Here is a 6,000-nt window from a genome sequence, read left to right on the forward strand (position 1 = left end):
CCTTCCACGTGCTTCCCACGGGTCACACATTAATCATCCTGTTGGTCTTTTCAGGCAAATGGATTCATTAGTTCCTTGCTGCTTCTTCCTGAGCTTCATTATACAAAGGTCAAAAGTCTAACAGACAGCAAAGGGAGAGTGTTTCTTCCTCACGTGCCGAGGAATGGTTGTGTGTCCTCGGAGACACTGAAGACGGCTCCCAAATGGGTCCCACGTCCTTACAACGCCGGCCCCACCTGCCTGTCCAGCTTGCCTCCGAGCTGTTTTCCCGTCCCGCAGCCCAGCCGGACCGCAGCTCCGCCACAGTCCGTGCTCTCGCTTCTGGGCCTCTGCCAGGAATCCATCTCCTCTCTCCCATGCGGACTCGGGCTCTCGTTCTGCTCTCCCTTTCCAATGTTATCTCTTCTAAGAAGCTCTCGACCTTTCTCCTCCAGATTAGGGTTCATGATCTTCCTCTAAGCTATCCCACCCCCCATGGTTACCCTCTCCATACTTTCATCACTGTCCATCAAAAATGCCCATTGTCTATCAGTTTCCCTCCCTAGAATATAAATGCCTTGAAAAGACCCTCTTGTCTGGTTTACCATTGCATCCGTATCTAGCATGATGCCTGGCCCCTGAGAGGTATTACCAGGGAATCTATGTTACATACTGTGATGCTGCCGCTGTCTGTCTACTCCCCTCTACAAGGTCAGTGACAATGTCTAGGAGCCCAGTAGGGAGTTGATAAAAGCATCAAGAAGGAAAAGCATGGGGGCACCTGGGTGGCTCAGTGAGTTAAGCCTCTGCCAGGGTCCTGGGATCCAGCCCCGCATCAGGCTCTCTGCTCAGCAGGGAGCCTGCTTCCCTTCCTCTCTGCCTGCCTCTCTGCCTACTTATGATCTCTGTCTGTCAAATAAATAAATAAAATCTTTAAAAAAAAAAAAAAAGAAGGAAAAGCATGAATGAGACATTTAAAAATGTGCTTCCATTGAGCCAAGGGCTTTGTACACATTATTTCATTTATGTATTTACAAAGCATCCTTTATGTATCCTGCATTCTGCTAAGCACTATGGCGATTAGCAAAGAGAAATTGGGAATCTTGTCTTCGAGACAACTGAAGGGAGATGGTGAACATGCTTGGAACAGTTAGACTACAAGTGTGTGATAAAGTGTGTGTGTATTGAGGAGGCCATGAAAGTGCAAGAAAATTCAATGCATTCTGAAACCCCCATGGGGTTAGAAGCTAGAAGGACCTGAAAGTTTCCTGTCTTTTAACAGGTGCACATTCCCTGGAGGATGGTGGTGGGAGGGAACAGATCTTTACTCTGTTTCAGACCTGGAGAAGACAGGAGGCTCCTCTCTCCTTCTCCTTTGGACTCTTGTTTGTAAGAGGAATGCAACGGACACAACGGCATCTCCAACATGACCCTTTTAAGGGGTCATCCCTTTGATCCTCAGTTTGAAACGTTACTCACCACTGGTTTGTCCAAAGTAGCAGAGTTCCTTTTTAATAACATATTAGGAACTTTCAGTGAATGAGCGGAATCTACTGATACAGTTGAATCTGAAAGAGAGGCAACAGGTGTTCTGGGAGACAAAGTTCTGGAAGGGGCAGAATGGCTCAGAGAGGTCAGAAGACCCTGCAGGTAGGCTTTGCCAACAAGAGGTCCCAAGGGAGTATTTTCTCCTTTCCTTGAACAAATAGAGCGGTAAGGTTTGTACAAAGCAGGCCTCTGGCGTGGGTTACAGAAATCATATATTGTTCATCCAAAGTAGTAAACTTTGTCTGAAATAAAGCACTAGACTAGATATTATTTTTTTAATATTATCCATGGATTTTTTTTTTCTCTCCACTGCTTAGCAGATTTTCCTGGGACTGATTAGGAGTCTTCCCTGTCCAGAGTACTATAAATGTGTTTTCTTGGCCGCGGGGTGGGGCGTGGGGGCCGGATAGAAAGACCCAGAGTGGAAGAAGGAACATCTTGCTTTTAAAGCATCTCTGCTTAAGAGGCCATAGGAAATAAATTACATTTCCCAGGGTTCTGATTTGATTTTTAAAGACTTACTGGCTCTGGAAAACAAGACATTCAGGAGAAAGTGCATGTGAAGACACAGAGATCTACATTTAAAAAAATAATAATAATAAATCCGTTCCTTTCTTTTGGGATGGCAATCAGAACATAGGTGTAATTTAAATAAAGCCAAGGAAGAAGCATTTTCTTATGGTCTGCGAAGTTTTCTGTTAAATACATCAGACACTTGGCACCCAGAGAGCTGTAACCTCCCCTCCTTGATTAAAACTTAATGCAAACCTGTTTATTCTTATCATCCAGTTATTTTTAAGATTGTTTTGGTTTGCGACCTAGGAATCACCAGAACTCTTAGCCTGAGGGGACAGAACATAGCAGGATAACGCAGACAAAACAGAACAAACACGAAGATGAAAAGGAGAAACTCTGTCCCTGCCGTAACTATGCTCGGGAGGTGATCAGTGAAGGAAATCACAAGTTGCTGTGTATCTGGGCGAAGTGACATCTCTCGCTGCAGTTCCAGCATTTAGCCATTGCTCAGCTTTATTTTCCCCTGAAGCAGCAGAGGGTGCTGTGCCAACAGAATTGAGGAGATCGCGAAGTTTCTGGGTAAGGCCAGGACTCAGGGCTGCTCTCCATCCTCGGGCCACTTGTTCTTGCCCCAAAGGACTGGGAAGAGGGGAAAAGGTACATACAAAGGCCATGCCAAAGGGCATAGGTAAGCCAGCAAGTCCTGAGAGAATGTGGGACATGATCCATTTCTGCTAAAACTCTCCTAAAATACTATTTTTTATTTAAAGAATTTATTTATTTATTTGACAGAGAGAGACCACAAGTAGGCAGAGAGGCAGGCAGAGAGAGAGAGGAGGAAGCAGGCTCCCCGCTGAGCAGAGAGCCCGACGCGGGACTCCATCCCAGGACCCTGGGACCATGACCTGAGCCGAAGGCAGCGGCTTAACCCACTGAGCCACCCAGGCGCCCTGTAGTGCAATTCTAAGAAAACTTTTGCAAAGTTGATGTGATAGTTCTTGAGCTAATGTCATCTATCAGAAGAGCCCCTCCCCCGCCACCCATCTTTCAGTAATGAGCCTGTCTTGGTATCCCTACTATGCTCAGTTATTAGCTGGAAGCAGCTAGTGAAAAATAAGGCCTTATCATTAAATAGGGACAGAACTCAAGCACAGTAGCTGGGACCTTCCATCAGTTACACATCTTCGAGCTGGAGGTCGTAGAGGTGTGTTCTCATGGCTACTACACTGCTCCATTAGCTGATCCACATGTAGCTGGTGTCACTATGAGTTGAGAGGAAGGGCCACCTGCTCATGCACCTCACTTGTGTTCCCAAATCCTACCTGTGTCTGATCCCAAATGTATCAGTTCTGTCTAATGATGGATTTCTGGTTGGCCTGCCCAACCTCAAGACATGACAAGTGTGTTAGTTTCCTATTGCTACTGTAACAGATTAACACAAATCAGTCTTAAAACTGCACCAATTTATTATCTTACATTTCCATTGTTTAGACACTAAAAATGGGTCTCACTGGGCTGAAGTCAAAGTGTTGGCCACCACTGTGTTTCTTCTCTAGAGGGTTTGAAGGGAAAATCTGCATCCTTGCTTTTTCCATTTCTAGAGGCTACACTCATTCCTTGGCTTGCAACCCCAAACTTTTATCTTCAAAGCCAGAAAAGGTTGAATCCTTCTTGCACTGGATCACTCTGAACTATTCTTAGACCAAATCTCCCTCTGCCTCACTTTTGAGAATTCACTTTTGAGATTCACTTTTGAGAATCTTTGAAAGATCACTGTGCTTATCCAGATAATCCAACATAATTATGCCATCTCAAAATACTTAGCTATATTTGCAAAGTCACTTTTACAGTGTAAGACAACAGGTTCACAGGTTCTAGGGATTAGGACATGGGCATTTTAGGGGGCCATCAATCTGCCTACCATAGTGAATATGATAAAACCCAGCTCATGATGGGTGAGACTGGCTCTATGACTACTTGTTACCCATAGCCAGGCAATCCATTTCTACCAGGGCCCAACAGCATGTCAGAAACTGTTTTTTGAAAGATGTTTAGTTCTCCTTTGCAGATGTCATGGCCTTGCTGTAGGTATCTACATTGTAATTCTCCTGTTGCGGCATGCCAAAACCTCTAAGTGGCATCTTTTCCCACCTCAGACACTTCTAATTCTTTATGGCCTACCCAGGCCATATGGCCCAATGACAGGGGCTCTTGTACCACAGCCTGAACCTTTCTGCTCTGGGCCTCTCCAGAGGTGATAGTCTTTCCTGTCACCCAATAAATGGGTTGAAGCAGTATTCCAAATGAGGTATATCCCAAACCCAAGAGACTCACCAGAAACAATGTTCCTTTCTTCATCAGGAGAGATATAAATTCTGTCCTTAATTTGGAGTGAATTTCCCAGCCTATCCCAGATCTCTAGACCTTTAAAATTTAACCTAGTATGACAGTCCCCTGAATCTTTATAGTATTAGCACCCCCTCAAACACAGACACAGACACAGACTCACAACCTTGAGAGCACATGTGCCTTACTAAGACCTCCAACACACCTGGCATTTCTTGCTCACCTGATCTAAGATTCATGTGATATCCTTGATATCATAACTTGGGATATCCAGACAGGCTAGTTAGCGGAAAAATTAAGTCAAGCTGAAGTAAGATTCCCACTGTGTATTGGTGACTGTACCAAGTGGATGTGAATTGTTTGTGATTCTTTTTTCTGATACATAGTCTGCTCAACAGCTGAATACTGTATACCTAAGACTCTGCCCAGCCAAGATACCACATTGAGCAAAGTGCTTCCAATTTGTCCCTATTTGGTAGAGTCTGATTGTATACTAGGACCCATCTGGTTTTTGTGAAAGCCAGACTAATGAATTTAAAGTGGATTTGTGGAAACCACCATCCTTGCATCTTTTGGTCTTTAAGGGTGACAATACTATCTGCTTCTACAGAATGCTTCTTTTGTTTGTCTGGGTTTTTTGGCTTCTCCTGGGTGAGGGTGAGAGGGTATGGTTTCACCTGTTGGCTTTTCCAACCATTATAGCTCTTACTTTACAGGAAAGGAACTGACATGGGGGTTCTACCAATTACCTTGTGTGTCCATCTCAGTTTTACATTTGTGAACCAGGAAAATGATCATAGGGGTGGGGGAGGTCCATAGACCCAGTGCCCCCACCAAGAGCTGGACCTACACTAGGATTCCAGACCTCCAGGTGTCAATGTCAGCCTGGATCTTGCATCCAAAAGACCTCAAAATGATTGAGCATTTCCCTTTCTGCAGTGTGCAGAGTTCCAGAGTCCATTTTCATAGGTTTCTTTGGGAAGGAACAAAGGAAGTCATTATCATATCCCCTTTCTATACTGTTGCAGGGTCTTTCCTTGTGGGAATTTGCCTCCCCACTTCAGGAAAGAGATTCTGAGTCCAAGAACTGGGTCTAAGAAGCTACAATTGGAAACTGGGCAATGCACTATGACTCTTGGTAGAGATAGCTGTCCTTAGCTTTTCTCATATTCATCCTTGATTTATTTCGATTGTAAAGATTGAGCAATACTCTTGTTGGCTGCCATTTATCTTGCCCTTGAGAACTCTATGTTCTCTTAACTAACTCTAAGCTTTCCATGGGTCATTTTCTTCTGGGCTTAACTTGTCAAGTATGGTTAAACACTGCCACCTGGCTTCTATTGTGTAACAATTCATCACCCCCATTGCTATGGGGAGCTCAGTCCTGTAATGTCATCTCTTACATTCAACCCTCAGAATCTACTCCCACCTCACCTCCTACCCCCAACCCCCAAGGTTAAGTCATGACATAATCTAACTGCTCAAGTGCTGAGTATGTTAATAAAGGAGAGGGACTATATCCTTAAAGAGGTGTACTTGCCCAAGATACAGGGTTTGACATTCTTGTTAGATCCTTGGGAGGTGGTGCTAATTGGTGCCAGGACGTTTTTT

Source organism: Mustela nigripes, chromosome 18 (assembly GCF_022355385.1).
Source record: "Mustela nigripes isolate SB6536 chromosome 18, MUSNIG.SB6536, whole genome shotgun sequence".
NCBI lineage: Eukaryota > Metazoa > Chordata > Mammalia > Carnivora > Mustelidae > Mustela > Mustela nigripes.